The sequence below is a fragment of the Setaria viridis genome, chromosome 9 (genome assembly GCF_005286985.2).
Source record: "Setaria viridis chromosome 9, Setaria_viridis_v4.0, whole genome shotgun sequence".
Classification (NCBI taxonomy): Eukaryota; Viridiplantae; Streptophyta; class Magnoliopsida; order Poales; family Poaceae; genus Setaria; species Setaria viridis.
The window spans coordinates 21769086-21782368 of NC_048271.2; positions in this window are offsets into that span (position 1 = coordinate 21769086).

A 13283-nucleotide genomic window follows, 5' to 3' on the forward strand; every position below is an offset into this window, starting at 1 on the left:
TTACACCCAGGACTAAACAATCTTTAGACCCTGTCTAAATTTCGTAATCTGTGGAGACCGTTTTAGTCCCGGTTTGTGTTGCAAACCCGAACTAAGGCCTCTTAAGGCTTTAGTCCCGATTTGTATTACAAACCGAGACTAAAGGTGACCCTTCACCTTTAGTCCTAGTTGGTGTTACAAACTGCAATGATCCCTCACGACTGACTACCACTACTACAAAAACGATTTGTAGGGGCGCCCTATTTTTTTATAGGGGTGGGTGAAATTACCACCCACACCTACAACACGGGTCGATTACTATAGCATACGGCCAACCCCTGGAGAACCATTTGTAGGAGCGAGTCATGGGACGACCCGCCCCTGGAAATGGAGGCGATTTCCAGGGGTGGATGATGGGGTGACCCACCCTATAAAATCACCATTTTCTGTGGGTCACCCAATCACCCGCCCCTAAAAATAGCCCCATTTCCAGGGGCGGATGACGGCATCACCCGCTCCCGAAAATTATTTCTAGGGGCAGGTGATGACGTGGCCACACCCGCCCTGGGAAATGGGTACGTTATAACTCCTTGATGCATGAATGCGCCATGGACATCCTTCAGCAGAACACTTGGCAAGAATCTTGTTTTTTCTATCTTTATACCTTTTGCAAACTCAAAGCCAGTCTTGATTGCATAGTGCCTCACTGCCTGCCTGAATGTGACTATGTCAGGAAACAGCCTCATAAAAATATAAACCGTAGCTCACAAAAATAAGTGTCATATGTAAACCAACAGATAAAATATGTCACAACTCAACATAACCACAACCAAATGATAGATCCCACACAACAAATAAGACAGGTCACAGTACATATGAAGTTCATAGATCACATTTCTTCACTTAGAATTAGCTACTTCTCAGGCAAAGATCCCAAGCATGACACCTACAATCAAGGTCACAACAGCAGTAATGGAAGCCATGTTGCATCCACCCTCAGCAGCCTTGTTTTTTTTGGCCACAACAGCCTTATTCTTCTTCCCTAGAAGATGCTTCAACTCTCCCACTTCCAACTTCACTTCATTTACATGCTCTTTCATTTCTCCACACTGGATCTTCAATTCACACATCACACCGGAGCAGGGGCGGAGGGAGGGGCCGGGAAATTTTGGCAGCCTGACGACGTCCCGCGAGCTTCTCCAAAAATTTGGCTAAGTACCTACGGGCGCCACCATATATAGGGTGGCATTAGCAGGGGCGGGTGACGCCATCACCCGCCCATGCTAAATGGTGGCACCCGCGGGGACTTAGCCAATTTTTTGGAGAACCCCGCGGGATGCCGTTAGGCTGCCAAACTTTCCCCGGCCCCTCCCTCTACCCCCACACCGGCGCCGCTCCCCTCCCCCGTTCGCTCCGCCACTCCAGCGCCTCCACCGCCGGGCCGTAGCACCGCGCCTCCTCCCCTTCTCCCGCGGTGCCTCCTTTCGCGGGTCGCTGCTGCATCGCCCTCCTCGCAGCCTCCCCTCCCCGTGCCGGCTGCCTCCTGTCGCAGCGCGTCCCCTTCTGCGGGCCACCACCGCGGTGCCTCCCCTCCTCGCGGCGCCTCCCGTCATGGTATCTTCACTGTTGGGGCCGGGCCCTCCTCTTCGAGCCGCCACCATCACGCCCTAGCTCCCAGCAGTGCCTCCCCTCCTCGCGCCACTCCACCGCCAGCCGGGCCCTCCTCTTCGCGTGCGCCGCCTCCATCCAGTACACCATCACTTTTCTTTAATTATTTTTATTTTCATTTTTTTCATTTTGTACTTAGTGGACCTGCGAATTGTGAAATTATGAAATTGGTAAATTTTGAAATTGCACTTAGTGAATTGTGAAAATGTGAATTTGTGAAATTGTACTTAGTGTATTGTGAAATTGTACTTAGTGAAATTGATAAATTGTTAAATAGTGAATTTTCCTTTTCTTTATTTTTTTTCATTGTAAAATTGTGAATGTCAATTCAATTTTAAATTTTGAAATGTGAATTCTCAATAGGGATGCATGCATGTGAATTGTATGGCAAATTGTGAAATGGTAAATTGTATATTGCATGAGAAATAGTAAATATAAACTCCATATGGAATTCTTTATATATTTATCACCTTTTAATTTATATGTAGAACTCGTAAATGGATTCCTAACCATTTATACACCAAACAGATGCATCGAACAAAGATGATGTGTCCCAAAATGAAATGGACCAAATTGCATCCCAGATGCCGTCATGGGAGGACGAAGCAAATATTGGTGTAGGATCGAAGATAATGATGGACCGGAGATAAGAGCAGGGGCGTGGGTAGAGGGTGTGTGGCAAGATCCTCTAGGTCCACACCCTTTGCCTCCAAGAGAAGGCCGTTCAACAGTGGATTTTGATCCGGATTACAATCGAATCCAAGTGAGGTAATGCTGAATATAATTGTCACCCAATACTTAGTGCACATTTTCATGTACTAAGTGCAATGACTTTGATTTGCTTAACCTTATGATTCGTGTAGATGGCTCCTACCGGAAGGAGTAAACGCCGCCGCCGACCCCCTACCTCCCCAAAAGAAGAACTTGAAGACAGTGGCAGCTCGGCTCCCGAAGTTGAAACTACAACCTCTGGGAGTCAAAGTAAAAAAAGATGGGGTGAGCAAGGAAGAAACCAATACCCTGAAGGCAAATGGAGAGTCGATGTTGTCAGCCCAGCAGGAGAGCCCATAGAGCCTCCGATGGTGCATTCAAAGTTTTGGAACGCAATAGGAGCAATACTTAGAACAAAGGAGATTTTGGATCCCTCCATCTCTGATTGGCTATTGGTTCCTGAGGGGAGGAAAGAAGCGATGTGGAAGCTTTTGAAACAAATATTTATTTTGCCTAGATCAGAAGAACTCAGGAAATGCGTAAAGCATTATACCAGGAAGCAGCTCGATGAAAGTTTCCGCCAGTGGAGGAGTGAGCTGAATGACAAGTATGTCAAAAAGGGCCTGACCCCCTTTAATGAATACGGGAGCATCACACCAGCCCAGTGGGATGAGTTTGTAAGGCAAAAAATCTCTCCGAAAGCTTTAGCCTTAATCCAAAGGAATAGAGAACTTGCATTGAGCAACATACACAAAGTTCACTTTGAGCCAGGTGGGTAACAAGGGAAGATCGACAAGTGGTGGCAGAATAGGGAGGCAGCAATAGCCGCAAGGCAACCCGACCCTTTTGAAGACTTGGATGAGCGTGGCTGGCAGTGGCTTGCAGCAAGGAAGCCTACAATAGTAGATGGTAAACCTACGTTTTCAACATCCGAAACCTATCAGGTGGCAGAAAAGATATACGATCTAGCGTCAGAGGAAAGGAGAGTTCGTACCAAATAGGGATAAATATGTGCTCAGTTCGGCCCTTGGGATGAAAGAGCATGGAGGCTACGTCGGAGGGGTTTCCTCGAAGTTGACTATCAAGGATGGGTTTGAGAGGGATAGGGCTAGCTACAAGAGCCACTCCTGTTACAAGGACGATCTAAGAGAGGTGGCAGAGAAAGCACTAGAATCTAGGTTTAAGGACTTTTTGCTGGACACACTTGCGGAGCAGCAACAAAACAGTGAGGCCAATATACAGATGCCGATGGTCATGAGTCACATCTGCTATTGGGCCAAGTGAATACACTAGTTTATGCTCCGAGCAGCATCGGCTCTACGATAGCACAACCATATCCGATAGATTCTATATGCATCAATACTCCTTGCTCGTTGCACATTCCGGTAGGCAGGGTTGGCAAGACAAAGGAGGTTCCCAAAGGCCTTGCGATTCTAGTTGGCGGTTTGTTTAAGAGAAAACCTATCCCGCACCATTATGCATGCGTAACAGTGCTTGAAATTAATTCAAACTATGGTGATCCCGAGATAGATATTCCCACTATGGAAGGTATCCATTGCTTTGGATAAAGTGTCAGCAATACCATACTGTGGCATAAATGAGATATCATATTGTCTTCAGTTCCTTCTAGGCATGCACTTGTGGACTTGACACTGTCGGGTCCAACACCACCGGATGTAGCATCAAAAGAACAACGAGTGGCCACACCACCGGCATCCCCGGCTGTAGCATCAGAGTCGATGGACTGGCCGGAAGACTATGCACCACCTACTCAAGCATCACCACAACAACAATAGGTGGACCTGCAAGAGAAGCCACAATAAAAAAAAGGTGGACCCGTTAGAGGAGCCACAACAACAACAGGTGGACCCACAATTAGTGCCTCGAGTCATACAGGCTTACGAGAAGGAAGGATCAGACATTGCAACAAGATGGCACACGAGCAACAAAGCAACCAAGATGGCAGACAAGACGGTAGCCAAGATGGCAGATAAGATGGCAGACAAGACGCAAGACATCCGATGACTGGGATATTCCAAGCCTCGCACTGACACAGAGTACAACTTGGTCGTTGGAGTCGATGACATACCAGATTTACCGGATTGTCCTCAAAAATTTGAGTATGGAAAACCGTTACTACCCGACTAGGCAATCGTCAGGATTCCAGGTGAAATGCAAAGGATGCACAATTGGTACACGAGGGCATATGGGCATGGTACTCACCAGATGTGTTCGGACCTCCATTCAATGAGGATTCTAGCAAAATCTTTTTTGATTTTTGAGACATCCATGATGTGTTCCGCTTCTCAGAGCTAGAGTTACAGCTCGTTAGATTGTAGTGCATGTAAGTGCTTCATCGATGCTAATATCTTGTATATATGCTATGGCCTACACATGTACTATGCATAACTAATTAATTGCGATACATTGTATAGGATGCAAGAAAAAGATGTGCATGTTGTAAAGGAGAAGGCTAGATATCTTGATCCTTATGCTATTTGCGAAGTTAGGCACAATTTCCCAAGCTAGTGGGGAGACAACCATAACAAGCTAGCTAAGTACAAGACAAAGAAGGAGAAAAGGGCGAAACGAGTACGACAACAATAAAAAAGCTATGAGGAGGGTTTCAACCTACATAGCGTATATGATGCTTAAGTGGCAAGATAAGCATTACATATGGGCACCCTACAACTTCCAGTGAGTTTAAAATTCTACCATTTGTTATAATATATACATTTGCTCCTTCATGCTTGAAAAAATCTTATATAATATTTTTGGAGAGGTCACTGGATTGCTTTTATGATACAGCCAAAGGAGTTGTGACCATATTTGACTCATTAAATTATGACCAGAGCACCTACAAACAATTCATATTCATCATGTGAATCTCTTGTTGTGTACACTTACATTCTGCAAATTGTTCCCTCCCCTCCCCCCCCCCCCCCCCCCGCCCCCCCCCCAAAGATTACATATAAACTAACTTCCAGGGGCGGGCCTTTTACCCGCTCCTGCAAAGAGCTATTTGTAGTTGCGAAAGCTAGGAGCAGGTGGCGCGCCTGCCCCTGCAAATACCATTTCAACTGCTCCTGGAAACTGTTTTTAGTAGTGTACAAAAGGATAGCATCCCCAACTCAGTTAGTTGTGTTGTGCAGGTGAAATGGTAAGGAAACTACACGCGAGGCAAGAGGTCATGGATTCGAATCCCACGCACCGCGATGTTGCACATGTGTGAGAGCTTCCCAAAAAAATTTTGTATTTTTTGACGCAAAATCCTTTATTACTAACTGGGACTTTCCAAAAAAATTTAGTATTTTTTGACGCAAAATCCTTTATTACTAACTGGGACTAAAGATATATCGCTCATTTCTCTACTAGGGCCACCGTTCATAGACAAAAATGGTCCATAAATAGAACGCAAAGCTATAATCGAACCTAGGACGACCTTGTCCAACACAGAATACAGCCTCCACCATTGCGCCATACCTTACTTAGTTTTTATTCTAGCATAATAACGGTATCTGATAAAATCGTATTTCAAAAAAATTGGACCAAAATTATATTTTTTTTGTTCACCGGCGAAAATCTCGAAACACTGAGAGTTTGAACCCTGGTTGTGAGCTCCAACTACTAGAGGCCCTTTCATGCAAGTTGAGCATCTACAAGCGGCCACCGGAGAGGCCAAACCCCCACGCCATGGTACGCTAGGTTTTCTTTCCCAGTTGCGCTCCAGACCTGCCAGTGGTGACTGACGCGGCAACAGAGCGCGCGGGGCGGCCTGTCGCGACGGGCCGATGGCAAATGGATCGAGCAACATGCAGGGAAGGCCGGTTGTGATGGTGAGAGCCGCAGCGCTCGGGGCGGCCGATGCAGTCTCGGTCACATAGCAGAGAGTGCACGGCCAGGCCCGGGGGGTGCCGGCAGACCGGCCAATCGAGCTCGCCGGGACAGGATCGATATATGCATGTGTACGTCATGGGATCAAGCAGCACTGATACCTGAGCCTAAGTTGCATGTCTAATACCACTTTCTTCTTACTCTCGTTTCACCTAAAAGGGCAGGACAGCGCGTAAGATGCCGAAGCTTATCTCCAGCGTGATACTGTGTCTTCCCATTCTTCTTAACTCTAATGCGACATCACCAACAAATCAAACGTGACCCTCATTAATTAAATACGTATGATACTAGCCTAAGGTTAATTCCAACTTAAATACTACTGTATAGTTCTCATACTTGCAGGATCAATATCTTTTTTTATGAAACAGGAGGGGCTTCATATATATATAAAGCTATCTAGCCATTGTTCTATGGAAGGAAAGTACACACGCTTTGCTCGATGCAACAGCATAGCAAAGGAATTCTTGAAGAACATCTTGCTTCGCTCAATACTAGGTGCAATATGCTCAAAGATCATGCAGCAGTATCAATATCTTAACGCTACATTCATAAACTATATTTCCAATCACTACTAGAAAGCAGCGAAATCTACATATGTACCAAAAACCATCAGAGAAATAAGAAAAATCAACAGGGAAATGATTTCTATCGGGCACAACCAAGTTTTTACATCATCCTCAGCCCAAACACTGATTACAAATCAAAGGAAAACAAATAGATAAAAAAGGATAATCAAAAGCAGAGGCAAATAAAGGAAGGGATTGCTAGCTTGGAAAAAAACAGATTGTCCCTGTGGAAAACATATTTCCATCATTATTAGGTAATGGCCCGTGCGGCCATGCGTTGCAATGGGCAAAACAATATCTTGCTATCTTGAAACATAACTTAAATTAGTAACTCATTATAAGCTGTCTCATAAAAAAATATTTCTAACCTAATATCTCAAACTATAATTATTCAAGGACTTGTCTTCGAGCATCCTGTACATGCCAACAACATATGTTGCTAAGGCATGGCCGCATAGTGATATTTTCACAAGTTATTTAAAAGAAAGAACGAATAATTAAAGAAGGTGCAGGAAGCCATTCTGGCTTCGCAATGAACTATCACATCACTACTCCTAAATGTTTGGGATACAAGCAAATAGATTGAAAAGGTACCAATTACAGATCATTGGGATAAGACATGCTGCAATCACATGACTAAAGAAACAATAGCCAAAGGTAGAGAGTGCTCACAATACTAATGTTCTTGATAGAAACGGAAATATTCTAATTGTTGCCATAACTTTTTCTCGAACTGAAACATTCTAGAGGAAAATCAAAAGGGATAAGCGATATTAAGCTATTAAGATATGGAACTTTAAATAAAAATAGAGAAAGCCAACGCATGTATAAGCATTAAGTAAACAATTCTTCCCTGATACCACCACGGTGATTCAGAAAAAAGGCAACACACTTGTGCTTGGCCTCCGAGGCTGCGGAGGCACATGCCGCAGTTGCAAACCTCAAAAGATCTCGTAGACTCCTTGGCTATTCTTCTATCTTTTTGACTTTATCCATCTGCTGCCGAAGACTCAACCTGTTGCATGCATCACCTTGCATTGCAGTCCTATCATCATGGTTGGCCGCAAACCTGCCATGCCCATGCTCACCATGGGCGTCAGCAAAGTCTCTGTCCTGAACACCTAAATCAAACTTAGGCAAAGATGGATACTCCACAATATCCAAATATTAAAAAGTAACCACAAACGAAATCTGAAATCTACCCTGTATCCAAAATAAAGTTTTGGGAAGAAGGAGCACTGCTGGAAGAACAAAATTAACAATGCATTAAGATTTGATTACTCATGGACGATGCTTTTCGACTATCTTTGATGTGCTTCCACAGACAATATCAAATGTTTCCTATGGCTAAGTATCAACATTCAGGCTAACATGATAGGAAGTCCTGCAAAAACCATATTTTGAATGTGTGAGCTGAGTTAGCCTGACATCATGCATGAATTCACTTCAAATTAAAAATGCAACATTGAGCTTGGATGAAACAATAACTCATCCTAAACCCTAAATCCATTCACATTGCACAATAATTAAAAATCACATTGGAGGTGATATCCAAAGTGTTAAATATCTATCAAACCATATGACAGTCACTTAAAAAATTACCACTTCTTGTACTATGACTGATAGCTTGTGTTCCCTTTATGTTTCTTTGTCCATACAGAGCATGGAAGCTTGGAGGCAAACTTTAGGAAATCATACATACCAATTTCACAACCTAAGACCTAAAAATGGCCACATTCTCATACATGAAACAAATGATGTGTTATAGTAGTGTGTGATAATAGAAATAATTGATTAAGGAATATTTTCAGGGGAGACAAAAGTACAATATTGGGATCTTTCATGAGAGACTGCAGAAATTTAAATGGCCATTGTTTTTAATAATCGGTATATTTGTTGCCAATCTCAAAAGGAAAACAAAAGGAAAATTTGAGGCTGATTAATTTCTGTTACACCTTGAACTTCCTGACTTGATGAGGACATCTAGCACGAAAGAAAACCACTTCTCCAAGCTTCTGTCCAAATGTGCAGGCTTCAACACCAGATAAAAGCATCCCCATCACATAAGACAAAAGGGCATAATAGCATCACACGCTGCATTTTACTGGGGTCTGATTAGTGCACTAACCATATCGTCAATTCAGTAGAAAGTCTGATCATGGATTGGATGAATAACCTGCATCGTTAACAAAATTATTGGTCAGTATAGTGAAAACAAAGGAAATAAATCCCTAATAATAATTAGTACAAGGAGAATACATGTGTGCTTCGTAGGATTACAATTGATGGCAAACTGAGCTATAGCTCATTGGTGTGGCTGGTTGTGGTCGTGCCCACCGACCGGGGTTCAAAGCCGGCACTAATATTGCACCCAAAAATACTCCCCTAGCTGTGCTCACTGGCTTGTAGCTCTGCAGTGCGTCTCCAGCCTAGGTAACGGTGCGTTGCGTCGGCTTGGGTAACAGTGTACGCAGGCCCAAGTTCGGTTTGACCCTATACGTGCATGTCTTCGGTTTGACCCTATACGTGCATGGTCTCCAGCCTAGGTAACGGTGCGTTGCGTCGGCTTGGGTAACAGTGTACGCAGGCCCAAGTTCGGTTTGACCCTATACGTGCATGTCTTCGGTTTGACCCTATACGTGCATGTCTAGCTCTGCAGTGCGTCTCCAGCCTAGGTAACGGTGCGTTGCGTCGGCTTGGGTAACCATGTACGTAGGCCCAAGTTCGGTTTGACCCTATACGTGCATGTCTTATACATGCATGTCTAGCTCTGCAGTGCGTCTCCAGCCTAGGTAGCGGTGCGTTGCGTCGGCTTGGGTAACCGTGTACGCAGGCCCAAGTTCGGTTTGACCCTATACGTGCATGTCTAGCCCACGGTGCGTTGCGCCGGCTTTGGGTAACTGTGTACGCGGGTCCAAGTTCGGTTTGGCCCTACACGTGCATGGGGCATGGCCCTATACAAATAGATTTGCATGACATATATCTTTTAGTGCCGTATTGAGTTTGTAGCTCATGATTATATGTGTATCAGATATTAGTAGTCAAATTATACGCTAGAAGATCTTTTAAAATTCTAATACACTATATAAAAAGAAAGGGATTTTTGGTTTTTGTGTCTTTCATTATAGTTGGAAGAACTAAATAATTTTTTTACTTGTTTTGTAGGGAAACACTAGGTAATTTTGTTGTTGTTTGACTATAGAAAAAAATGTAAGTTGCAACTTGTTATTTGAGTATTTATATCTAGTCCTATACACTTGTTACTTTTATCTTTCGTTTGGTATGGTAACATTAGGTAATTTGTTCTTGTCTGGCTATATAAATTGTTTTATGTTTATTTTGTTGGGCTGGTCTCTGTAAACCTTTCTTGCCAATATTGACCAAACTACGGCCCAATTATCTCGTATGACTCGCAGGCCCGTTACTGAACAGAAACACACAATAGGGTTTCTAAACCAGGCCCGTTAGCACAACTGAGCTCAATACCAACTAGAATTTGTCCTCTGATCGTCCATATGGTCGCCTGAAAAAAAAACTTATTTTCAGGCACCTGAAATATAGCACCAGCCTATTCCTTCAAAAAATATAACACCTTAACTTGTGTAAATGCAATGAATAAATAAGAAAACCAGATCAACATATTAAATATACTAGAAAACACAAAGGAGAAGGAAAAGATAATAAATAACAAAAGAAAAAAGAACCATTTTGGAAAAAAGAAAGAAGGAAAAAAGGGATTCAAGTAGACATTAATTTGAAGGAAAATACATAATAATCCAGCTCCGTTTAACTCGGTCCTATCGGGAATCGAACTCAAACCTGATGGGTGTTACTAGTGAGGAGCAGGGTTTTTAATTCCATTTTCGGTATCTTTTTCTTCTTTTCACTCACCAGCAAAATCAGTGAAATTCGTTATAATAACATTCACATAGAGCAACATATATAGTGCGGTGGTTTGCATTCATTTACATCATCTAGTTCTCGCGTGTTCGAACCTCAGTTTTTTGCAATTTAATTTCTTTTACTCCTTTGGAAGATGGATCCCACGTACTAGAACTTGTTTGTTTCATATTATAATCCCTCTAAGTTATATAAACTGTATTATATCATGGATACTGCGGTAAAAGATCGTCTTGAAACCACTTTAAGACCATGAATAATCTGAAATATGGTTTTGTTTATCCTACTAATGATGAATAATCCAACTTATATAATTTAGGAGGAAAACAAACATGCGCTTATAGTCTGGATTATACTCTTCGGAAGGCGGACCCCACACTCGCTGAAGCATTCCGACTGTCGCCACCGTCACAGCAAGCCACAAAGCGACATAGATCAGAGACAAATGCTACGACGATGCAACTCTTCCCAGTGCGCGGTGACATGGCATAGCCACCCAAAGAATAGTAAGTTTTTCTCAATAGCTAGAGGCATGATGCCACAATATTGTTCGTGCTTTCTTGTAGCTGTGGGGCCATTTTATTTTAGGAGGAAAATTTTCTCAGAGAGTTGGGTTTGAATGTTTCATTTCGTGGGCCGACGACAAGGGTGGATGGTTGGCAGGACGGAGACGAAAGTAGCAGAGACATCGACCATCTTCTATGAAGGGCAGGTGCTCGTGTTTGAGGACTTCCCCGCAGACCAGGCCAAGGAACTGATCGAGCGGCTAGAGTTGGCGTCTTCACCAGCGCCAACCACGCCCCAGCCAGAAGGCAGTCGCCGCAAGGCTGCCCATGGCAAGGAAGGCATCGTTGCAGCGTTTTCTTGAGAAGAGGAAGCACAGGTGATGCCTCACAAAGATCGCTCAAGAAAACACCTCACAAAGATTCTCTCTATATCTTTGTGAGGCATCACATGTGCTTCCTCTTCTCAAGAAAATGTTGCATGGGCGATCTGATTAACTGTCAATCTGTATATCTTTTTTAATTTTCTTCTCAAGAAAATAGTGGAAGCACAGGTGATGCCTCACAGATTAACTGTTAATCTGTATACCTTTTTAATTTTCTTTGACATTAGTGGCTAGAAGCTGTACTCTTGATGGTAACATATATTCACCAATTAAATTGTAGGATCAGCGCTGCTTACAATCCTTACAAGAAGAGGAAGGTGATGGCAGAGAAAGACGCCTCCACAAGCAAACTTGTGGAAGATGAGGCCATTGCCTCTTGCGGCTCAGGCTCTAAAAATGGTTCACGACTCAAGAGGACATTGAGTGGCTGTTTGGATAGCGGATTATTCATTACTCCAACTTTGGAGCTACCATTTCTTATCTAAGCAGGCCTGAAAAGGGCAGAAGTACTGACATATTATACTCCACAAAATTTAAGGCTGTCTATGTGTTCAGAATTCTTTGGAGCAAAGAATTCTACAACCAATTACTTGGCCATTGATTGGTCGAGGGCACGTAATAAGCTGGCAGCCTCAAGTGTTCTGGAACTAATATCTCATGTTTCGCCCCTTGATGTTCTTGTTGTAACCAAAAAAAAAATCATCTCTTTCATTCTTTTGAGGAGCCTCACCTTTTTATGGATCATTGTGCGTGTGCAAATTTTATTGGAGGAAAAAACATAGTAGGTGTTAAAGAACATCAATGAAGGATAATTGAGGAAGCAGCTGTGAGGGGCGATATGCGCGCTTGGGTGTAAAGAAGGGGAGTTGCGAAGATCCAGGTTTCTACTCCTTTCCATGGTCATAGTGTTTGTCCCTCCTTTTCTTGTTGTGGAGCAATCATATTAGCACTTGAAAATTAAACTCTAAGATCTGACCAACAACTATTAAAATTATATGCATGTTTAGTGTATAAGGAGGTCGGTCTACAAATAGATTTGCATGACATATATTTTTAGTGCCGTGTATTGAGTTTGTAGCACATCATAACACGTGTATCAGAAATTAGTAGTCAAATAATACGCTAGAAGATCTTTTTAAATTCTAATACACTATGTAAAAAGAAAGAAAGGGATTCTTGTTTTTTGTGTCTTTCATTATAGTTGGAAGAACTGAATAATTTTTTTACTTGTCTTGTAGGGAAACACTAGGTAATTTTGTTGTTGTTTGACTATAGAAAAAAAATTTGTAAGTTGTAACTTGTTATTTGAGTATTTTAAAAATTCTAGTCGTAATAAACACTTGTTATTTTTTATCTTTTGTTTGGTATGGTAACAGTAGGTAATTTGTTCTTGTCTGGCTATATAAATTGTTTTATGTTTATTTTGTTGGGCTGATCTCTGTAAATCTTTCTTGCCAATATGGACCAAACCACGGCCCAATTATCTCATATGTCTCGCAGGCCTGTTACTGGGGTTTCTAAAACAGGCCCGTTAGCACAACTGAGCTCAAAACCATCTAGAATTTGTCCTCTGGTCCTCCACATAGTCGCCTGAAAAAAAAACTTATTTTCAGGCACCTGAAATATAACACCTCCCTATTCCTTCAAAAAAATATACTTGTGTAAATATGGATGTA